The 26174-nt window shown below is 35.8% G+C and overlaps 1 protein-coding gene across 5 annotated transcripts in view; it reads right to left on the reverse strand.

Moving 5' to 3' along the window:
* LOC143154849 (uncharacterized) overlaps positions 1-26174 on the reverse strand; it is a 575162-nt gene that overhangs the window by 300861 nt on the left and 248127 nt on the right. For 3 of the 5 annotated variants that reach the window (XM_076326865.1, XM_076326868.1, XM_076326867.1), the window contains 2 exons: positions 20028-20113; positions 6567-6608 (listed from right to left, as the gene is read on the reverse strand). The gene's annotated coding sequence lies outside the window, so the exon portion shown is untranslated. Of the gene's footprint in view, positions 1-6566; positions 6609-13567; positions 13672-20027; positions 20114-26174 lie in introns of those variants that run through there. The other 2 variants (XM_076326866.1, XM_076326870.1) reach the window with 2 other exon arrangements.

Here is a 26174-nt window from a genome sequence, read left to right on the forward strand (position 1 = left end):
TGTACAGCAGAGGAAAAACGTTTCGAGATGAAAAATGAATGTTAATCGATCTACACAGCGATGTAACTCATTTTATATATTTCTTCGCGTTATAGCCATTTCTACGGATCATGCCATCGACTTTAATGAACGAGAACGACATGAAACAGACTGTCGCTCCTTGTATTAAAAAATCCACTTCATGAGAATGGGAATCCGAAGGAAGGGTGAAAACGTGGTACCGGAAGTAAACAAGAAATTGTAGCCGCACTTCAGCGTCGACAGATTATCTTTAAGACAATTTCACCGCAATGAAGATCACAGCTCCATTTGTGTCAGCGATAAATGCGAAAGGAAATAAAGAGAAACTAAGACCCTACCGCATATCTTTTTATGATCTTGAAAAGCGTGAGAGTTCAAAAATATTAATTCTACTAATAGACGAGTTTTAACAAACAACGCGTATCTTGAATAGACAGCACTTCTCTAGATACTCTACAATCGTAATCAACTATAGTGTATCCAGAGTAGACAACACTTCTCTAGATACTCTACAATCGTAATCAACTATAGTGTATCTAGAGTAGACAACACTTCTCTAGATATTCTACAATCGTAATCAACTATAGTGTATCTAGAGTAGACAACACTTCTCTAGATACTCTAAAATCGTAATCAACTATACCGTATCTAGAGTACAAAATACTTTTCTAGATACTCTATAATCGTAATCAACTATACCGTATCTAGAGTAGACAACACTTCTCTAGATACTCTACAATCGTAATCAACTATACCGTATCTAGAGTACAAAATACTTTTCTAGATACTCTACAATCGTAATCAACTATAGTGTATCTAGAGTAGACAACACTTCTCTAGATACTTTATAATCGTAATACACTATACCGTATCTAGAGAAAACAGCACTTCTCTAAATACTCTATAATCGTAATCAACTATAGTGTATCTAGAGTAGACAACACTTCTCTAGATACTTTATAATCGTAATACACTATACCGTATCTAGAGAAAACAGCACTTCTCTAGATACTCTATAATCGTAATCAACTATAGTGTATCTACAGTAGACAACACTTCTCTAGATACTCTAAAATCGTAATCAACTATACCGTATCTAGAGTACAAAATACTTTTCTAGATACTCTACAATCGTAATCAACTATACCGTATCTAGAGTGGACAACATTTCTCTAGATACTTTATAATCGTGATAAACTATACCGTATCTAGAGTAGACAGCACTTCTCTAGATAGTCTATAATCGTAATCAACTATACCGTATCTAGAGTAGACAGCACTTCTCTAGATACTTTGTAATCGTAATAAACTATACCGTATCTAGAGTAGACAGCACTTCTCTAGATACTCTATAATCGTAATCAACTATACACGCGCTAAAACTAATCATTGTTATCTCTTTCTCTTTCTTTCAATATTCAGTTATAACTGTTAAAACTGAGAGAGCGTCGAATTATTTACTCCAAACAACGATGATTTCATTGCCTCTAAAACTAAGGATCTTTAAATTGCAGTATTCGCCTTTTACTCGAAAGATGGCAAAACGCAGTTTATGAAAATATTTTTACTGAAAAATATTATACGGTTCAAATGCCGTTAATAAAGAAAATTGGTCGAGAAACGACGAAAATTTTTCCATGCTCCTAATAAATAAAAGGCTACTTTTTTTAGTTCGACATTATTTTAATATTCCAGTACAGTACAATAGTTTGTAACATGAAAATGCACATTCGAAGCATTTGTGTATTTATCCAACAAGTATAATTTTTCTTCCTAGTTTAATTTCTTTATGAAATTTAAATATTTCCAAAAGTTCCCCTTTCCAAAACTGCTAAAATACCGGGGAATATTAAAATTCAGCGTTAGATTTCTTTACATTTAAAGCAACAACTAAGAATCAAAGTCCTCCTTATCACGGCAGCCAACTAAATGAAATTTCTCTAAAGTCTTGAAAAATACATCTCCTCCTCTATTAAATTCTGCTTGTCGCTGAGCGCTACTTTAAAAGCACAATAACACTAAATTTCTTTCGAGTCGGAGACGAGCTTCCCCCGCCTCCGCCCTCGCACCACAGACGCCATTAACGCGGGGCTGTGATAGTTGGCACGAAAACGCCGGAAAGAAGCCACCGAGCCCATGAAAACAGATAATCTCTGTTTATCTTGTAATTCCCTGGTAATTCCATTATACCATCCGGCTCGGACCAGGATCCCCCCACGTCGGCCGCTTAAATCTTTGTTTCCGTGGCACTGAAGACGAAATGCACGGGGGCTAGTTGCAAGCGTAATTGAATCGACCACCCTTAAAGGCCGATAAATCTCTCGAAGAAGCTACTTGTGTGAGTTCGTGTGTCGCGCGACAGCTACGATGCCATCCATCGCCTTCGAGTCGCCATACAGGCGCGCACATCCACTTTTAAACTAGATCCCCCTGTTGTAGCCATAGACGATCGATGTATTCGCACGATTTTCGGGCTTTATCTAGACAGTGACGCGTCCCATGACGCGGGAGCAAGAAATATGCGAACGATGAAATAGAACGTGACTCAAACATTAGAGTTTGAGACTCGTGAGACACGGAGCTGTACAATGCTGCGCGAGGGTAACCGAGAACTTTGACACGTGCGATAGGTCATTGAAAGTTAAAGAGGACACGTACTCGCACGATCGATCTTTTTCGAATGGATTATACGACAACTTTAAGAAGATTCACGAACGAGTAACCTGATCAAGAAAGTGGAGTTGAGATTGTCACTCAGACCTGGATCGAGCCTGCGTTACAGGGTGTCCCAATCATCACCGATCGATTTGAATTTCCCGCTATTTTTAAAAGGTCAAACCGAATAACCTGAAACTTGACACACATTATCCAGATAGATGGGAAATTAATCAGGGGAAAGTACCAGATGAAACAACGCCTGCAAATTATTTAACGCGTAATTCACCTTTTTGAAGAGGTGATGTCAATTGGCCACTAAGATCATGCGATTTCACACCTTTAGACTTTCTTCTTTGGAGTCGCGTCAAAGGTAAGGATTTATGCCGATAATTTAGAGACAATTCCAAACCTAAAAGACAACATGTCATTGGTGAAGTTGATTCGAGTTTGTGCGAAAACGTTATGAAAAATTGTAGAAAAAGATCGGTGGTCTGTAAAAAAAGCTGAGGAGACCATTTGGAAGATATCTTGTTCCATTATTAACTCTCAAGTTTGTACTTTTAAATAGAAAAAAGTATCAAGATTACTTGAACTTTGGAATTTTATTCGAAAAGTAAATCGACCGGTGATGATTGGGACACCCTGTAGTTTAAAAGAAATTAGTCTATAGAGGAATGAGAGAAACTGACAACGAATCGAGTCTAAGGGGACAATTGATAAGAGAAGGGTTTCCAATTCCAGGGATTTTATTTATATTATTGAATAATGCAACTGAAAAAATCTGACCGTGGAATAAACGATCATCCACAAGATCCATCTGCTTTCATCGAAAACCCATTGATCGAGCTATACAATAAGTATCGTTTCCAGCAATTCTCTGGTACACGATATTTAGAGGAAGCAAACAAATTAATTAAACGCCAATGAAACACCGGGGTAATATCTTTCGACCGGTCAGTCTGGTATCCCGAAAGCCGCATAATGCTCGTGCACCTATCTGCCGTTGACGTTGCAAACTGGAGCACGAATAATCAGCGACAATTAAATGGTACAGCGACTCCCGATCAATTTTCCAGCCTGCGAGTCTGTTGAGGCTATCTCAGATACTAATTCGCGATGGAACGTGTCACCAGGTACCTCACGCGTTGATATTGTCCCCAGGTATACACGTAATTGGCGCGAATTAAGTTGTATGTGTATATGTATCCATACACGCTAACAAAAGTGGTTGAGTTAGTACAGGTCATTCACAATAGAATGGAATTAAGGAAATTCGACTTTTACAGAACTTGATATTTAATTCATGGTAATTTACACTCAAGATGATGACGAGAGAATCACCTTGTAATATTTTTACTTGGGAAGGAGTATGATTTCTCGTTTTAAAGAGACACTCGTGAGATTCTTATTCAGTATAGGTGTTATCCATATAGTTAGTATTATTGTAATTACTAGTTTCCAGTAATCGAATTATGTATCCATACACACTAAAAAAAGTGGTTGAGTGAGTACAGGTCATTCACAATAGAATGGAATTAAGGAAATTCGACTTTTACAGAACTTGATATTTAATTCGTGGTAATTTACACTCAAGATGATGACGAGAGAATCACCTTGTAATATTTTTACTTAGGAAGGAGTATGATTTCTCGTTTTAAAGAGACACTCGTGAGATTCTTATTCAGTATAGGTGTTATCCATATAGTTAGTATTATTGTAATTACTAGTTTCCAGTAATCGAATTATGTATCCATACACACTAAAAAAAGTGGTTGAGTGAGTACAGGTCATTCACAATAGAATGGAATTAAGGAAATTCGACTTTTACAGAACTTGATATTTAATTCATGGTAATTTACACTGAAGATGATGACGAGAGAATCACCTTGTAATATTTTTACTTGGGAAGGAGTATGATTTCTCGTTTTAAAGAGACACTCGTGAGATTCTTATTCAGTATAGGTGTTATCCATATAGTTAGTATTATTGTAATTACTAGTTTCCAGTAATCGAATTAGTGACGGTAGTATAATCGGTAGTGACTTAATCTCGAGCAATGGCTAGACGTTACATGTATCATTCAACAAGGAAAGTGATTGGGATACACTGACAACAGAAGGACTTTACCTGCTTAACTCTAATTGTACCTACTTTTCTAGGATGATAGATTACAGGTCTCTATTGCTATGTGAAAAATATTACTAGGTGAGACAATCCAATAATTTCAGAGATACGAATAATTAAAGTAACGTACCTTAAATAGATACATAAGTATACTATCAATATCAATTTTCATTTTAGCGACCTTATAGTAAATAATATAAACAAAGAGCTTATAGGGTACTCTTTTTGGTCTCATATACGATTGCTATTACACGACGGTTATATAATTGTTAATGAAAACAATTATAAAAAAAAGTGAATAGGATTCGAACGTGTTTATATCATCTGCACCATGGTCACTTTGGTGATAGAAATTGATATCCATAGTAATTGCACTAAGATACATTTAATTATTTTAATTACTTGTATCTTTAGAATTATCTCGAATTCTACAGCAATAGGAACCTATCCATAGTAAATTCAATGATGTCCACAGAGAAATCTGTTTTTATAATATCTAGTGGTTGATTAAGACACAACTTCGGTCTCGCTATGCGCATGCGTCTATCTTGACAATTACACACACTAGGAACGAACCCCTAATCGTGTTCTGTAATTATTTTTCTACCAAAGTACCGAAAAATTTCAATTACACTAGATGTTTGCAACGACCAGGTTGTAATTAGTTGCAGAGTTTACCAAATTGACAAATGATCCTCGAGGGCTTTACAAATATTCCCCTTTGAAAAATGTCCATACTTCGTTCTGCTATAGTCTATAAACTACCCATCAAATCAACCTAAAGTTATAATCTTTCTCTCAACCTCAATAGGGAATTAATCGGCGAACACCGACAGCAGAATAGCCACCGCAAAATGAAACCAAACCGCAACATTAGCTGACTCCGATAGTAGGTTAACTGCAACGAAACGGGAAGAGTAATACAAACCGCTCGCGGTTGAAATCTCGTTACACCGTTAATGGGCCACGATTATCTTTGCGATGGAAATTCCGCTGTCTCCAGGATGTCCATATTATCCGACATATTGTGGAGGCTACGTCGCGAGTCGACTTGAACAGGACCAGCATTCATTTTACCGGAATGAAAAGACTGGGGAGAAGGAAGGTAGGTATAGTCGAAACAATAATTGTTACGCGAGAATTACGATCGGTCGAACAATAAACACGCTGTGCACCTACCGATATCCATTTGTGCGTCATAACATTATTAAACGGTACCACGCAACGGTGTTACTTAACAGTGGTTAGTCAATAATTCGGAGGAGATCATTAGGCGGCAATTACACGGTCGAGTGACTCGAGATAATAGCCGCTGCTCAATGGGATTGAACAACGCTGCTGAGTTGCTGTAATGTTAATAATTAGCTCGATTGGCAACACTGACGCGGGGATTTCGGGCGGCGTTTTTTAACGAGATAGACTGGTAAAATCTTGAAATAGAAGATGGTTGTGTAACGGACACAGCAACTGGATGAACGTATCAGTTTGGTATTGAACGTTTATTAGGAATTACACCCATTCGATAGAGACCTACACCATGACTATCGTGGACCTGAGTATAAAATGCTATTGAACTGTTCAGATTTGAAACTCGATTTTCACTAATAAGGGTAAAACTAGAATCTTTTATCTTCAATTTTAATCTACTTTCATAAGACGACAGATTACGTGTACTAGTTGGAATGTGCAAAATGTTGAGTGTTACTCGATAGTTTTAGGGTTATGAATCAGTGCTTCAGCATAGAGATCTATTGCGTACTTACCTGTTTTCCCTTCCAATCATTCCTCCCTTTGTTCCAGCATACCTACGAAAGAACAATTTCTTTATCGGAAGGAAACTTGAAGACACTATGCACGATGTAACTCTCATTATTTTGCCTTATTATCTACTATGAAATGACCTTGAATTAGAGGTTGTTGGAATCATCTAAACACCTGCTATTTTACTAGGAATAGAAAAATATAGCATGCCATTTTAAAAAATGAAAGTAACCTTGAAATCTTCGAAAACTCTTTAACTATAAACAATATTAATATTCATGTTATGGAACCTTCCATATCATACAAATATTGTTAATAGAGTTTCTCCGTATCTATAAAAATAAGGGACATATTCAAGGGACTATGATCAAAGTTATCGTTCCATACTGTATAATTAATATAGATTAAATAAATTAACTTTAACTTTACTAACTATTTCTGTTTTTCGGTCATGTGCAATACAATGATGTGAATGAAATAACACTTATTTCTTTTTATCGTTTCAGGTGTTCAAAGAAATTGTTCAATTTGGCAAAAGCCCCAAATAGCACCCACATTCCACTAGCGCTTCAAATAGGTTAACTAAATTGATACGGTTTTATAAATATTAACGATACTGTATTCCTCTTACTAATCTAAATGGTCTCACAGTTTTCAGGTTAGCAGATGCAATAATACTAAGTTACTTTTTAATCTGCGATTCGAACGATTTGATAAACTATTTTATCTCTGCAAATATTTAGAAAATTTATTCATCGCGTAATAAATATTGAAACGATGCATTGCGTCGTGTATGCAAATATTATTAGCTACATAAATGAATTATTGTAAATTATGTGTGTGTGTGTGTGTGTGAATATGCAAGAGACGTGAGTGTAAAACCTACACTATCATAAACGAAACAACGACGATGTAAGGAAGATATCTAATTGCGATGTCAGGATCTAATTATGCAATATGATATCTACTGAACATGATCTCGAATGATGGAACATTAATTAAGGTGCTAATCAACGGCATTGAGAAGCGTTAAGTTATCGTGCACATCAACGCTGATAGTTCAACCTTTCAATTCTTAAAATACAGAAAGACAGACTGTAACGGGGAAAAAAGTACAATTAAAATTATAGTAAATAATATTTTTTACAAGAACCTTTGCTACTGGAAAAGTATACTGTGAATCGAGAAAGAAAGATTTTATTTGTTCAATATTCGTATCATTTTGAGAAACTGAAACTTGTTTCTCGATTATTCCCATCTCAAGTGTTCAATAATAAATAAAAAATTAACGATGAATAAATACCTATTATTGAGGATACATATTTTCAAGACAAGTATTTGTAGAAAAAAATAGTACTTGCAAACAGTAAATCAAAATTGATGTTACAATCCTTTCCAAATAGTCAAACTAAACTATTAGTGTTCTATTTAATCTTTCCAGTAAAAGAGATCAGAAAATAGTTAAATATATTTAACGCTTTGGTGTTGCCATCCAGTCAAACCTTACCTCTGCAAAGGATTAGTCAAACATTGTCTAGCAGTTTCCAAAACAAAAGGGACAACAAAGTTTGACATAATCAATCGTGTACCGATTTTAAGACGAGGCTAGTGTTTATCTTCAAAAGACAATTTTCCGTCTAATGATAAAAATTCATCAAGTTTCCTAACCCAAAACTACAATTGTACAGAAGAATTACCAACAACACTAAGTGCCAAAATTAAACAAATAAAGATTTCCCAATAATTGGACATATTTGTTTTTATAACTTTCACCATATACACATACAAGTTTTTCCACATCTCACGAATGATCGATAAGGCGATTAATCCATCGATGTGAGTTATCGACACCTCTAATGTTCATACATAACAATGTAAATACAGACCCATAATGATTTCAAAACAAGTTAAAGGCGTTATGCTACTTCAGTGTTTTCCAAACGAGGCCTTGTAAGACCTCTAGAGTTCTTCCATTCTGTTTAAACGCGATTCTAACAATACCTATTTACGTTGTGTACAGCGTCTATGGGGTTTCTTACGACGTAGACGTAGCTTGTCTTGACTGTTCCTTTAACGTTGTGTGGTTTCTTTGACAACGTAACTGTGCTGTGTGGAGAAGGAACTGTAGAAAGTAGAAGCAGGCATTTGAGAAGCCCCTACACTGAGCAAAGTTGTGTTGTGCGTTCATTTGAGAGTTTTACATTTGGTGATCGCTATTGACATTTATAGTGGGCACAGTATTGAGAAAAAAATTTCTTTGACACGAGGCACGTGTGCCAAAATAACGGTGTGCTGACTCTTTCGTGTCTTCGTGTAAAAGAACTCTTAATTTTGATAGCAATTATCGCGAGTGAAACTCTCAAATGGATCTGCAGCAATATATACTATATACACGTATCAGCGTTAATGTATTTTAAAGATGCTTTAAAAGCTAACGACTCGGTGCTATTTTAAAAGTTTATAGCAAAATCAAGGGCTAAATAAGCCATTGAGAAGGGCTATACCCATTGATGGGCGTTAAACGATGGCTAGCGATTTGCAGTCGAGTAGTTATTGGGTGTAAGATGATATTGTTTGGAAAACGTAAGAATTTAAAAGGATGGTTGGCGACGCTACGTCGCACTGCTAAAGAATGTGGCCTTGTTCCTAAAGGATATCACCAGTGAGAAAAGCAACGATGCTTTCTGGGAAGAGGAGTATGAGGAACCGCATGGCACTTACCCCAGATCCTTGAAATTGAAACGTGTGTTCCACCAAACAGTGAAAACTCTAATACAACCATTATACTAGGTATATATTATCGATTTTCCATTAACTAAACTGTTTAGTCGAGTTCAGTATCGTGCTCAATTTGTCAGCAGTCAAATGCCATTTTGAGGCTCCTGTTGAGTCGAGAAGCAGTCGACAATTATGGGCATTCCTATGTAAACGCATTACTTGTACCTTTCATTAGACATTTAATCTTGAAGTAATCAAATTATGAGAAATATCAAACAGTGATCAAAGGATTCCAAGTTAATCGCAAAAATTACTGGATATGAGCCCCCTCCCCCGCGTCTCTTTGCTCTCTTTTCTCTTGGCTCGTCACATCTCTATGCTCATCGATATCTCACAATCAGTTTTATTTATTATCATAGTTAATTTCCGCGTAGAATCTTTAAAAATGTAATCAATAAGTTAAGCAAGATACCACTTACTCATTAATTATTTTTAAGATATTACCTTTAATACGACCAAGTATCGAACAAATTGTACAATTATTACATTCGAATCATGCTTTGAACGAATTCTTAAGTAATTAAACCTCACAAAAATTATTAAATTTATTATTTCTCTTTTACTTATAAATTGTTTAGCGTAAAAACGCAAAATAGAAAATTGTGCGAACGTTGCATTTCTTATTTGTGTTTATCTGTCTCCCAATAAATTTACGTGTTGATTAACATATTTTTATTCAGATCTTGAGAATAATTGTCAAAAGAAATTTTATAATTATGATTTCCTATGTTTAATAAAACGTCAAGCGAGTAATTATACAGCATGATCCATTCACGGTTAATAATTTTCACGAATTTTAAACCTCCAGTTTTCCACGCTATTATCTGTACAAACCGATTGGCTTTAACTTCTGCTGATATTCCTTATCTACCTATAAAAGTTTATAACTTCTCAATTTTCTATGAATCATTATTTTTTGTAATCGACACGCGACGACGTACTCTATAATAATTTAGCGATGACGACATCTTGTATTCAGTAATGTATTTACTCTCGATCATCCAGTCAGGATTACCTAACCAAGTGCTTTCCGAGGTAGGGGTCTTTCCCGTAGATATTTCCTCTTTCAAGTGTTTGCCTTTCGCCCCACCCACGGCACACTTATGTTGTCAAAGAAACCACGTGATACGACATTAAAGAAGCAGCATCTCCGTCAGAGATTCTGCTACCGCTCTTACTCAGATTTTCTGTCATCGGCTAGGACAAGAGTAGTAGAAAGGAAATCATACAAGAACCACACTTAAAGGCTCACTCTACACTCAGTGATCCAACCAAACACTGTGTGGTAACCTGGCATCCCTGATCTCCATCGTAAACTCACGGGAGCTACGTACGACTTATGTATAGTGTCGCGTTCGGGAGTGAAGAATCCCAAAAAAGACGTTGACGTATCCTTTCGATGTCTCACTCAGTGATAACAATTGTCACTAATAATCTTTTACTTAGGTAAACTCCGTGATAAAATAGCAATATGTTCCTGACTACGTATTCCAACATTTGTAAAAGATTTGAGATACAAATTCATCACAGTTGGATCTACTGAACGAAAATCACTGGAACTTAATTATTTCATAATTTTTTAATACTGTATTCTTGTAATACTGTTGTTACATTGTTAGTGAATGATAATGTCATTGCCGATCACCCGTAATAAAATATATAAATATATTATAAAGAAACTAGTGATGCATTGACCGCTTCCAGAGTGTTAGCAATGTAGCGTAGCATCTAAGTATGGAAAAATCTTCGTCTGTCTAATTTTGGTATTCAGAGGATTACAAGTAACGTATTAGATCAAACATTTTCTTTTTGAGTCTTTCAAAAATTTGCAAAATATCTACCTCTACGTTACAATTGCTACTTAGAATGAAGTTAACTTAAAGTAACATTAAGGTTCATTTAACAAGTTCATTCTGAAGTTTTAAAACAACGTTAATTCCTTAATCTTTAAAAATATAATTAACAAGTTAAGCAAGTTCGTATATTTACAGTTGTTCAAAGTTGAAGCGTCATAGTAGTTTCTTACAATGGAAAAAACGACAAAACTTATCGAACAACCTAGTATTACCGATATTAAAAACTTTCAAGATTATCTTGTATAAAATTAATATACAACAGTCCCGATTTACAAGTTTTTGTAATTTTTCTTGTTATTTCTACACTCAATGAACATAGAAACCAATTCTACAGTTAATATATACATAGTGTACGAGATAAATGGTCACTTTAAACTTAAACATTTGCCTTTTTTTTTACCGTATGAAAAACTTACCAGGACAATGTTGCAGCTGTATTAAGAAACATAAGACCCGGCAAAACCTATAAATAATACACTAAGTAAATTTTACAAGTTTTAGTCTTCGTAAACAACATTTCAAAGTAACGAGTTCAAAAACGTGACCCCGACTTACTATCCAATCCACTAATAAACACTTAATACAGATAGCGATAAGGAAACAACGAAGTATAGTTGTACATAGAGCTATAAACGCTAAACATTCGGCCACCCCACTTCGTGCTTGACTTTCAAGCAAGTAATCAAAGGACTCGATCCACTAATAAACACTTAATACAGATAGCGATAAGGAAACAACGAAGTATAGTTGTACATAGAGCTATAAACTCTAAACATTCGGCCACCCCACTTCGTGCTTGACTTCCAAGCAAGTAATCAAAGGACTCAATCCACTAATAAACACTTAATACAGATAGCACAAATGAATCAACGAAGCATAGTTGTAAAGAGCTGTAAGTGCTGTCTTTTAAAACATTTGGCTACCCAATTTCGTGCTTCCGAGCAATCGAAGGATCCTTTTGAAAAAAGCCACCACCTTATCTTTAAGAAGAGGGGGTAGGGGGTAAGCAACCCTGTAATGGATTCGCCCCTCGACGGAGCTGACAAACGAAAAAAAAAAAAAACGTGCGAAGATTCAATTGCCGTGGATTGCCTTATTTACTCCCCTTAAAGGGTACCCCAGGAGGACGCACACGGATCGACAGCTTCATCGAATCCTCCGCTTCCCGGTGATTGTTCACGCTAATATAAAAGGAACGGCAAGTTTTACGAAATTGGCTTCTACTTTCCCATCTCTCGTGTCCTTAGTCTTTCCACGTGGAACACGGCCGACAGGCAACGACTGGGAACAATGAACAGGTATGGCAGGAGCGGACAAGTGCCCCGGGAATACCTATTGTTTTTCCCTGGCTGCTACAACCGCCGGCAGCATTAATGCCCCTCATAATAGGAGGAGAAAGGGGGTACGTAATGCGAGCTAGGGCTGCAGACGTCTCTGCGTAATCCTCAGACAGTACGTGTGTGCGTGAAAGCGTATTGCTGCTTTCTTTATGAATTTCGCCGCCCGCGAGGCTTTCCGAGAATTGGTCGCAGGAAGCAGAGGAAGACTCTTTGTGCGTGGGTGCAAATTCAGTAACGAAATAACGTTTTCCTGAACCGAAAATGGATCTCGGTAGAGCAATCACGAAGATTTATCAAACTCAACGTAAGAGACTTTTCTAAACAGATTTTTCGAAAGATGGTACTACTGTTCGATGAACATGTGCGAAGTTTCGTATAGATCTCTCGACTCGTTCGTATATTTACAGTTGTTTACAGTTGAAGCGTCATAGTAGTTTTTTTACAATGGGAAAAATGACAAAACTTATCGAACAACCTAGTATTACCGATATTAAAAACTTTCAAGATTGTCTTGTATAAAATTAATAAAGAGAGCACAGTATAATCAACGCAGATTTGAAATAGTAATTGGGTTAAATTAATTTTCAAACGAAATTATCCGATAGTTCATTCCGACGAACGTTTGTACGAATATCTGAAATATTTAAAAAAATATTATTAGTTCGTAACGAAATTGTCGTGCGGTAACTTTTAAACAAAAACTTGAAACATTGAATCAAACAGAATCCACTTATTCAATATCTTGGCATATTGAACCCTTACTTGCAGTGTTAGCTTTTATATTCTTTTGCTCTTAGAGTTGCCTAAACGTTTATATATATTTGTTTTTATTTAATCCATCAATGAAATTATTACACAAATTCTGAAGAACCATGTTTGCGTTACGTTAACCTAAGTTTTAGTATATTTAAAAGTTAGACCTATTTTAGATTTGGTTGCAACTAAGAACTTGATCTGCATCGACCAAGGTCCACCTTAAGTTCAGATCCATCGAAAGTCTAGACTTGTTTAATCTTAGGTCTGATTTACCTTAACTCACGTTTGAGTTAGCCTCCGAACATTTCCAAGAATTCATCTTTGTTCCTTTCCCACTTCCATAGCATCTTCGTCCGCTTCGAATCCAAGGGAGTTGGTGGCTTCTATTTGAGGACGTACGCGTCGTTAGTCGCTGGTTCTCTCGTTGCTTCTTTAAAATGCAAACCGCGCGACATAACTAACTACTTCTGGGGTACTGCGACGGGGTGGACGGAAAAAACGGAGAGGGGAAAAAATAAGCGCGAGCACGCGCGAGAGCATTCGAGCGGATTGCCGGTGGATGCTTGCGGACGCGTGTGTATATTTTTATTTTAACTGGGTCACCGCACTTTCCAGCAGCCTCCGAGGCACTCAGCGAGAACCTAGCAATCCGGGCTTATTGCGTCTTCGACACCCGTATGCAGTCGAAATCCATCCTCACCGACCTAACCTAGGCATAATTGAATACCGTTCGATGCTTCCTAACAGCAAGAGAATTTTCTACAAGAAGAGACCCTCTTGGATAGAGTACCCGATCTAGTTCCCCTGTTGTTCAGTTTTATACGATCGAGAACGTGTGCACTACTCGTGCGATAATTAATGGGGTAAGTACCGTCAAGTATTACAATTACATGTAATCAGCTGTAAATCGGTAACCCCCAAATCTAGAATATATAACATATATGAAAGTGTGAGCGAACGTGTGTAAGCATCAGCGACGAGTGAACGTGCGGTAAGAGTTATTAAGTGTATAAGAATACTTAATACGACAAATTATTAAAATTAAGTAGTATCCAAATAAGTTCTGATTTGTTTAAAACCACACCTTAAAAACTTATCACGTACCTTTGTAATATCACAGATTGTAACGGTTTATTTAAAATCGAACCGTAAAAACTTATCAGGTACCTTTGTAATATCACAGAATGTAGTTACGTAAGAAATTTTAGGGAATATAGTGTCAATGTTTTTTGGTGTACGAGTATATACTCGACAATGGATTGATTGGATTTGTATTCTTGAAATTGCGACGAATTTTACCGGTCGATAATTAGTTAAGTTTAAAAATCACTAAAATCAAGTTGCTATTCAGGGAACTCGACTTCTCGTACGAATAAAAGAAACAAGATTTTATGATCGAATAATCAGAAAACGGACACATATAAGCAAAGTTAGTGTAGAAAGACTGTATAGTATTAAAAAAATATGATATTTAGTGACGCGTCAAAACTTGAATTTTCTTCAAATGAAATAAATTTGATATGTCAGGCACGATTGTACGTCTACATTGGGAGTTGTATTTCTTGTTATCCAATGTAACTAATTTATGCTTCATTAACGGCACATTGACGAGAAAGAAAAGTATAAATATTTTACGACAAAATATACCAGAATCTGCTAACGATAACAGATTTTTCAATAAAAATGATATTCGATTTCCACCATGGTCACCTCAGAGTCATGATCTCAATCCAATTGAACAATTGAATCATTTAGATAGAATTGTTAAACATTTGAGGAATATTAAATGCAGCTTTCGGACAGCATTATTAAAAGTTTGATCTAAAATGTAATAAATAATAACTCACGAGACATATTTATACATTTATGAAATTAAATGATTACGAACAAACCGATTTAACTTGCAAGAAATACGTACATTTAATAAAGAAGATACAACTTAATTGGGCATAGGCATGATCTAAACTCTCATCTCGTTAGCTTAGTCACACATTCAATCCTTGAATCATGTGTTATGAAGGAAAAAGCACGCACAGGGGAGAGAGAGAGAGAGAGAGTCGCACGTGCATGCATATTTGTATTTATTACAATACTTATTATTACAATACTATTAATTTTCGTGAAATATATGATTCTTTATATTCTATAAATTGATGCTTTGTTATTCCAATATTTAGCAACGAAAGGTACAGTTTTCAAGCCTGTCAATATATTTTCTACGGTGAATATAGCTGTTGATTTTATGGTACTGAGAGAAGGTATTAACGGAGTACTATTCAGTATATTATTGTAGATAACGTGTAAAATTATGAAGGAACTAAGTATTTAAGAATACAACTGATCGTGACAGTTTAGACCGTCACAGATTAAAATTTCTGGATTGCTCAATATCAGATTTATTTGAAAGCCATTGTTTCGTTGCAGTTCACGACGCCTTCGAAGAGTTCCACGGACACGAACGTGTTGCAATAACTTTTTATTGTTCAACGACGACAGGGAGCCATAATCTGGACTCCTTGGAGCATAGATTAAGCACGCATAACAGTCTCCGCTTTACAATTCAGCCACTGAAACGTTTCAAACTCAAAGTGAAGTAGTTGGAGCTTTTACGACTACTTCAAAGGCACAGGTTTCCCGTGCTTGCACGTGTCGAGATCTATACAGCTACATACAGGGCGTTTGCGAAGTTAGCGAGCACCATGAGTTGAAAATTTCAGCAAGCTTCGTGCTAATTAACTTGATACGTACTCATAAAATATATGCTTATGGATTTGTTTGAATTTTTCGCTTTGAAAGGTAATTGAGAAGACGAGAAACATGTTAAAAGTTACGTTCCGCAGTTTTGAAAAAACGAATGTAGTATCAGTCTTACCAGTTATAATTTCAAGGCTGCCTGTTTTCTTTTTAGATGGGAATATGTATGTATTTCTGTTTCTTCAGAATCTTAAAATTATGCCTTCCTCATAATCACTGCCAACATGTACACCGTTCAAAATAATCAGAAGATAATTATGAGAATTGTGCAAGAACGATGAAAGAATTACGAAAAATTTATGAGATTAATTATGAGATTAATTATCTCATTATTTATGAGAAATGTTAAAGAATCTGAAAATTGAACGCAAAGATATGAAAATTCCAGTTCTAAACTCTAAAATTGGTCAAATTCAGACATTAAAGAATGGACCTCAACCAACAAAAAGGTAGCTTATAGCGGCTGGAGGCTTTATTTTTACATGTAATCTTTATAGAAAAAAACAACTAGATAAGATATTTTCTCGCTTTAAATACTCAGATACGAGCTAATTCTTTTGTTGGATACATCTCATGCCCAGTAAGTTTAGAATACAACCGGTGCAAGAATTCAAAATGGAACAAAATTCCTTCACACATGTATGTCCCAAACATTACCGGTCGATTTGAATTTCGCGCTATTTTTAAAACTTCAAACCGATTAACTTGAAATTAGACATACGTTATCTAGACATCACTTCATTCTTTGCTCCAATGCTGAAGCAGCCATTTAGAACATATTTTACTCCACTATTGATACCCAAGTTTGTACTTTTAAATGAATAAAAAACATCATAATTACTTAAACCGTTTGAGTCTTATTCAAAAAGTAAATCAACCGGTTATGATCGGGTCACCCTTTATAGCGAGTAAAAAGAGTTAGGTTCAGAGGAAATCTCGTCATCCAAATCGCAAGCTTTTAAAGTACCAAAAAGGGTTACAAACAATATAATATAAAGCGAAACAGTGTTCAACTAATAGGTTGTTCAATAAGTGAACACTTATTAGGACACGCCATATAACAACTTTGAGCTCCAATAGTTGATTTTGTTCAATCAATCTATTTCTGATTCGCACAAGGTACATAGTAATAGATTGCTCGCTAAGTTTTATTGTTCGATAAAACTTATTCAGCAACCTAGTACTGTATTAGGTATTATCGAACAATAAGTACTGAGTTGTCATTTTTTATCGAACGACAAAACTTATTGAAAACGTATAAGCTCTCTAACTCGTACACGATCCACGCGCAATACGCCATAGACAAAAGAACACATAGAACGAAAAATGACGCGATTATTCGTATCGATAACTAATATTCCTAGATTCCGACACCTGACGAACCATAACCATACTTCTTCCACGTTTTGCATGAATTCAGCACGTGATACATTTCCATTGTTCGCTCAAAGCGTTATCCAACTACTTAAGTGTCCAACAGGAAACGATAAGCCAAGAGCTCGACGTCTGGGGAACACAATGCTCCTAGGGACAATTCGCGATCAGTCTTTAACTCGGGAGACTGTCGTTGTCCAAAATTCAGCTCGCGGACGTTGCCACGAAAGACGAAGATGAAGAGGAAGGAAAAGAAGAGAAGCAGCACGCGGCTCATTGCCGGGAGATTTGGAGGAAAGCGGGTTGAGATTGCCGGGAAATCCTCGGGAACATTACCGAATCGGTACGCGTACTCGTGTGCGTGTTACACGGGCACACGGAGGAAAACAAAGAAGAAAGGGATCCTATGAATTCGTGAGTGACTTCGGATATCACGTTCGCCGGCATCTGGCAGACATTTCCTTCGGGCTTCCGGTGTGCATACGTGGGGCGCGCGCGCGTGCACGCATACATACACATACACACACATACCGGTACACTCGTACCAGTAAAGGCTGACACACGTCTCTCGCGCACGAACAGGAGACATTACAAGTTTAAAAACGGGACGGTTCGTTCATGTCGCAAATGTATTCCACACCGCGATTTCGTTTTCGCTGCTGTGTCTACAAAGTCGGCATCACGGAACGTAAATTCTGTCGCGCGATTATCTACATAATGGGCGAGCGTCGCGCGCGGAGAAAATTTATCGTCCGACTTCCCGATGAAAATTCATATCTTCTCGTGGCCGTTCGCGAAATTTTCCCCGTTGCCGGTTTTCATGAGAAAACGCTTTCGGAGAGCGAAAGGACCGGTTGCTTTTTTCACTGGCGAATTAATAGTCTTTTTGAACTAGAAGAACCACGATGGAGATCTCCATTATACGAATCTACGTTATCCAAAAATGGAACCATCCGGGACCTTTATCATTAAAACGTTCTATTATTTGAGCAGAACATGTCGTTATCGGGGATGGATAACATTCTTATCTAGATACAAATTTCAAATAAGGAATGAAAATGGAAGATACACAACTTTTCATGCGTTATTTGTTCGAAATTGCAATTTTAATTGTAGAGGGTGTCCCAATCATCATCGGTCGATTCATTTTTTCCTGAATTGTTAAAGTTAAAGATCGCGATTTTTCATAATACGTCTGAATAATTTGCACATATCTTTTCTCCGTGTACTTCTTTATAAATAATTTTCCATCTGTCTAGATAACGTGTGTCAATCAGTTTCACGTTTTAAAAATACGCGCGAAATTCAAATCGACCGTTGAGGATTGAGACACTCTGTAGTGTAAAGATCTTGTGTTTCACACACATTTTTTGTACGAATAAAAGTTTGTCCGAATAACTTTTGATCAAGTTAACATTGCGAATAAATAATTAAATGATTATAGAAAGTTTTGATTTGTCATCTATTATTCGAATAAAATTCTATCCATTTCTAATTTTCGTACTCCCTTTTCTTATATACATTTCTTTAAAAGAGTATTCAAATTACATATACCTTAAAATGATAATAATCAATGATTTTTATGAATATTGATTAGTAAAAATATTGTATCATAGAATGAAGTTTTGTAAGAGAACGGTTTGTCAGATTAAATTTCACATTATACATATATGTATTCATATTATTTTAAGTATAGTTCATTTATACATATTGTAATAGAATGCCAGTTACTGTATATTGTTTTGTTAATTCGATCATCAATAAAATTAGAAACCAAGAAACCAAATTTTTTTCTCGCGCCCATATATCTCAAGTGTTATATATCCTGATTTATTTACAAATTTCGTTACACACCATTGACTAATTCCAAATATATGAGCGATAAAGCATATTGTCCGAGAGACAGTTTAATTTAATATTAGTTTCCTCCTTATTGTACTATCTTTCTCTTGTATAAATTTTATATTACCCGAAATAGTATGTTTTATCTTCCGAAGAATTAGTTTAACTAAAATAATACTTTTATTATTACTTACTGTGGTAAGTATAGTAGTAATTTTTTATAAGAAGCAAATATTTGGTAAAATCTTCCAAAAGTTATTACGTTACGAACAGTTCTACAGTTATCGATTGAAATTTCATTTATCTACAAACTACAATTAACGACTTAAATATTTAGGCTTGAAATCTATGAAAAATTTGTAAAACTTCCACGAACTCTTTCTTTTGTTACGCGTTTTGTTTTGTCGTGGGGCGTAAAAAATAAATTAGGCCGAATAATTATGGAGCACGCTTTGCAATTTCGTAGCTCGTGGACGATAAAGTAAGCAATTACGCGTCGTCTTTGTGAATTTTCGCGGCTCGCTGAAAATAGGGCAAACGATTGTATGACGCATTTTGCGATCTCGCAGCTTGCATAAAAGAAAAAATGAGGCAAACGATTGTGCATTGCGTTAGACAGGTTATTAGTCAGGTAGCAAAATATCGCAGACAATTGAAAACAATAGGAAAATTTTATAGAAAATTAAATTCGATACTTGGATGTAAAAATTTCGAAATATTTGGAATTTCATTCGCAGTGGAAAATAATTGCCACAGTACTCACGTTTTTGCCAGATAGTCGGCCGGCCAGAAATATATATTTCTTTATCGAGGTCGTATTTGGAAGAGGATGGCGCTCATTGGTTTCTTCTGAAACGAAATAAAGCGGAAAGTTTCATTAAGCTTCGTAATACCTTCGAGTAAATTAAATTACAAATTTACGTAGATGTAAAGTGGAACAATAATAAATAGTACATGTTAATTCATTTAGTCAAATAGTATTTTACACAATTACTCGAATAATTGAAGGTATCGGAAGAAGTAACGATGATAATTTTATTGCAACATATTAATGTGTTAATTTTTACTGTTGCGCGTTACAAAATTTGCACTCTAAAATAGAAACTATTCCTCCAAACGAAATTCTTCCTATCAAATATGTTAAATTTGAAACGAATGTAAAAGAAAAACAAACCGATGCTCACAATATATATAGTACAAGTTGTCTCGTACATAAGTTTAATTATTTATTTTACAATTATCGAACGTTTACACTTGATGTGTTATGTATTGCAAAGAAAACCTAAAATCAAAGAATGTAGGTTCAGTCTTTTCTTTATTTGCGATAGAGATGTGTTATAAAAGCTCAAAGAAGTAATAATAATATATAATTATAGTTGCATTGAACTAACACTAAAAAGAATAGCAACTTTTTCCAATTCTTTTTATTACAGTCTCTACTAAGAAGCCCCTTTTATATTTTCTTATTTTTCATTACTTTTTATATTTTCCGTGATTAAATCGAAATGCATTATTTTTGAATACAGATACCGAAGAAGTATAAAAGACAAGATACCGAAGGAACATTACGAATAATAATCCGCAATTTAATTAGACAGTGCAGAGGCAAGGGTCTAACTAGAAGTAAACTTAGTTTCAAAAATATCCTCGCGTTTCTAATTCTAGAAATACCTCGTGAGCTAGTGTTCCAACTTTTTATGTGAGTAATTTCCATAAAAAACACTAATTCCAGGGAAACCTCGAGATTTTAAGAAATTCCACGTCTTGGCAATTTCGGTACTATGTTGATTTTATTCCAACCTTTCTACGAAACCCCAATATTGGCCAGAGGTTTCTTAGAAGTCTCCAACTGAGAGTGTACTTAGGCAACAGAAGATTCGCTTTCGTAATAATAAAAACAGAAACTGTTAATAAACAGCGACTCACCCAGTTTCCAAGAAGCGCAAAAAACGGTACGCTTCCTTCGCCTCACTTCGTTTCACTTCTTTTTAAATTCTTCAATTTCTTAAGAAATTAATAAAGTATTAACTTTTCTGAGAGATATTACGAGACAATGATAAATAACAACGAATTATAACCAAAACCGTGATCGATATTCTGGTAATTATTTGAAAATTCACTCTTCTTACCGATTCCAATGACCTTGAAGTATTTGTATTTTGAATAATTTTTTCTGTACGTATTACCACTGTTCGGATTTAATTTCCGAGTTATAAATGAAAATATATTCGGTAGTGTATATTGTATTCTGTTTATTATAGCAGCCCTGAGACTTGAATATACTGAAAAATTTAAAGTTTTTTTTATACCCTTTAATCTGATCTAATTTTATCTATCAAAGTTAGGATAAGTTAGATTAGGTTACAGGAGGATTGAAGTTTTGAACGCCTCTAATGTGAACTTTTATGAGGTGTCCCCATATAAATACATGAGAAGATACCTTTTCTACGAGTTTACTTTCAATACTTTGGTACCAACAGGTTTGTATAAATATCTTGAAAATATTTTGGAAACTAAAGCCGAACAATGATAACATATATCGGAACAAGTTATTCAGATAACATACTTTAAGGTTATCGAAAACTAGACTATCATCAACATTTTTAACGAGTAGTAGCTACATTGTGATTCAATGGAAATAGTAATCGATGCATGTGTTGTCACATTGAACGGAGAAACTAGGCGAGAAACATCGATGGACATGGTTGCACGCAACACGAAGGAGATTTAGCCTTGAACAGCTAAATTTGTTTGTTGTGAGGGGCGTGGCCTCTACTGGTAAACGCTGGAGGCACCTTTATCGAGTGAAGGCATACTTAAGGATATTTACAGTCAATTCTCGAGAAAAGTGAGCTTCGTTAATGCTCTTATGAAACTGTACAACTAGAAAATCACATGTTTAAACTAGTTGAACCATATTTGTCAAAATATTACATAATTAATAGCTTTAAACGGGTTGATAACGTTCCTTCGTTTAATTTAACGAAACTTTTCTACCATCTTTCTAAAAAGTTCCAATGTATCGATAAACCGGTATAATGAAAAGCTAGTACGGACTATAACCAGCTCGTGCCATAAAATATTAAAGTTTCTAAATAAAGTCGTCGCAGTAAATATTTCAAATAAAAGATTCGACGAATACGTTAGAATATTTCGATGAAATTGTAAAAATACACTTTTCTACTACTTTTCTAAAAAGTTCCAATGTATCGATAAACCGGTATAATGAAAAGCTAGTACGGACTATAACCAGCTCGTGCCATAAAATATTAAAGTTTCTAAATAAAGTCGTCGCAGTAAATATTTCAAATAAAAGATTCGACGAATACGTTAGAATATTTCGATGAAATTGTAAAAATACACTTTTCTACTACTTTTCTAAAAAGTTCCAATGTATCGATAAACCGGTATAATGAAAAGCTAGTACGGACTATAACCAGCTCGTGTCATAAAATATTAAAGTTTCTAAATAAACTCGTCGCAGTAAATATTTCAAATAAAAGATTTACAGTTCGACGAATACGTTCAAATATTTCGATGAAATTGTATAAACGCACTTTTGAAAGTAGTATATATTCTTTCACAACTGATGTCCCTCGATGTTGTCCAGGACGAGTCAGTTGCACCGTGACTCGTGTCCAGAGAAAGCTCCCGGTCCAGTCACGTTAGAATTTATCCAATCGGGTAACGTGTTGGTAGTGGCTGCAATACATCAATCGCTGGAGAAATGAACTCCGAGTCCAATTAAAACTTTGGAATTTTTCTTTCCTGGCAAGGAAAAACTTAAAATCCTGTGGTCAAGGTATACAGAAACAACGGAGAATCCCTGTGGCAATTGACGCGTCCAAGGATTACCCAGGAGCATCAACCGAGCATCATTAATCGATCGTACGCTCATCAATACACGCTACCACGTTTCGCAACCGCCAGCCATTTTAATTGCAACTAATAAAATTGCCCGTGGAACGTGTCCGACAGAAGTTATAACAGAATTCTATTTCATTCGAGGAACAATATCTCGGCGAATGGCATCAGGATATCTGAGCCATCGTATATTTACGAGTCAACGAGGTCACGAAACGAACGGAATGGAGGAGTACACGCATCGAAACGTACAAATCGACGCTTATAATGGCGATTTTACGAAAGAAAAGGACCTACGAATCGATCCTTTGTCCCTGGAAAATCGTTTCTTCCGACCACAGACGATTTCCGAAAGCGACATTTAGGAAACTGAACGCGAAAACGACGTTACGGCGCCAAATTTAAAATTCGCTCGTAAAATGCAGACTTACAGACTCAAGAACCGGCGAGAACTGTCGAATGATTCACGGTAATTTCACAGAACGTCACAGAACGACTGTTAATTATCCATAGCTGAAATTTTTCGTTCAGATATTGAAAGACACCTACATTATGGTGTGCCAACTATTTAACACTTTGCCAACTTCTCGGGTTATGCTCGTTTAGAAGCGTGACACATACTTTTCGTGAATTACGTTCAATAACATGCCTCAACTTGAACTTCCACAAGTTCTGGTAGAATATAGACAATGTTTCGTTTCAGTTGACACAGGGAAATATCTCGTGGATAAAAAAAGGATGCAACGTGTCGTACGCGATTTTTGTAGAATTTACAATTATAATTTCTGAAAACAACTACCCATGCAACTGGTAAAACTTAGCTACCACTTGATTGGCTGACATTTAAAAGAAAAGAAAACAAGCTGATCAAAATTCAATTTACGTTAACAATTAAGCAGAAACAATATTGTAGACTTAAATGACGATTGCATTATAGTTGAAACATTATCACGCAGTTCTATAATTTATATTTTACACATTAATTGTTTTATAGGTGTTGACCTTAATGAAAATAATGATGTGATAAATATAAATTGATTGAAAGATGTCATGAAAAGGTTAGTGTATGATGAACTGTAAAATTGTCAAGACGAAGATTAAAAATAATTTCCATTTTCGATTAGTGTTTATCATTTCGAAAAAATATATTTAGTGTTCAAAACTTTCGTTTCAAGTTTTTGATGTTAACGAAACTTAGTTTAACGAACACTGATGCTGTATCTCTGCCAATCGCAAGAGACTTATCGTTTATGAATATATAGAAGAATACTGCCTTCTAAAATAATCAATGTTGAAAGTTGTAATATTCGAGTCAGTAATCTGTTCAAAATATTCGTGATAAAATATTTGCGAAGCCAGATATGTGGCGCCATGATATAAATTATATTATAACTTCATTAGGTCTGTAAATTCATTCCCTATACTCTCCGGAAGCAAAATATCCAATAATAAATAACAGTCCATACACCGACTGAAGTAATGGTTTCATTTTTTTCTTTATACAAAAAAAGTGAACGGTTTAATAAGAATTAAACGTCAATCTACACAGAGATTGAAATTTATGCATCGCAAATCTTGCATGATTATCGTACCACAGACAGATTATTGAACCATCAATTACAGGCTAATAAATTAGAGATCGGTACATGTAGCAGATTGCAGAGTCAAGAAGAAATATCTTCAGCAGATGAACTCAACGCGTAAAAAAAAGTCTAATCCTGACTAGAACAGTGATCGATCACTATGAAAGCCCTACGACCCTTTACTGTCAACACTTTCTAAAATAGCTATGCAGATGTCCACTATTTCAAATAAGAAAAAAGTGGATCTTTCGTCTCTTAGATGGATCTTTTAACCAATTAAACTGTCACGAATCATCCTCAGATCCACCCTAACTTTAATGCAGCTGCCACTTGCATTTGGAATCTGCAGTTTTTCCGAGTGTTGTGTACTCAAACGTCGTCGGACGCTGCCGATGACAGCGATTACACGCGGAATAACACTGCTCGTCGAGAGATTTGGGTTCGTTCGATGTAATGTAATCCGCGCTATACGAGGACCACTCCAGTTTATTCGATATAATACAATCGATCATAGTGGGACGAGCCAACCGGTCGACGTAAATCCATGGCGTCAGATTACCAAGTGCTGCGTTACGACATATGTGTACGTGCAATATTTAAGCCTCGTTAAACGCGTAATTTCAAATCGGCCATGGAGTCCGCGTCATATGTTATTGATAACCGCGCCGCATTCCCGTGGCTGTTGAATAATGCGCAGATTACGCGGTCTAAACTAAAGCAAACGTCGAATAATTAACAAGACTGTGCTTTGAAGGCTCCGCTGCGAGTAGTGAGCTCTTCGCAGATCCATGAGCGTTACACTTCGGCCTCATTAACTATACAACTTCCAGTCTCTTTGACGCGGCGTGAGGAGATTGATGAAGCGAGCACCGGCCGATTAGAGACGGTGATTAAGATTGCTAAATGTACGGGTGCATGCGGATTTCTACATCCCAGGTCTCGTTTTCTTTCTCCTGTTGAAACTTGCTGAGATTGAGAAAGAGTCACGAATCGTTGGATCGATGGTGCCAATTAAACACCACTTTACGATGAACTTTAACGGCACATAGGTTCCTTCATCACTGAACATGTAATTATGGTTACACATAGGCAGGGTTTTTCAGATTAGAAATGAAACTCCAAAGATGTGAAGTCTAATGATCTTGGGAACCGACAATTATTCCGATCCAACGATTATATTCCTGGTTTAATAGTTTCAAACTCGATTCTTTCAAAACTAGAGCACACTATCGTTAAATTTTACTCTATATTTTCGACTCACTTACGAGGAATCATCTCCTTTCCAGTTGTACCATGACCGGTACTGCAAATGGAATATTTATGTGACGATACATCGTTAACGTATATCGCTATCCGATTTTCTAATTCAAAATTTGCCAACGAAGGATAACAAATTCTCATAAATATAACCTAAAAATAATTACAATCTACCATCTCTAAGTCTAATCGCAAAAAATTAGGTT

Source organism: Ptiloglossa arizonensis, chromosome 2 (assembly GCF_051014685.1).
Source record: "Ptiloglossa arizonensis isolate GNS036 chromosome 2, iyPtiAriz1_principal, whole genome shotgun sequence".
NCBI lineage: Eukaryota > Metazoa > Arthropoda > Insecta > Hymenoptera > Colletidae > Ptiloglossa > Ptiloglossa arizonensis.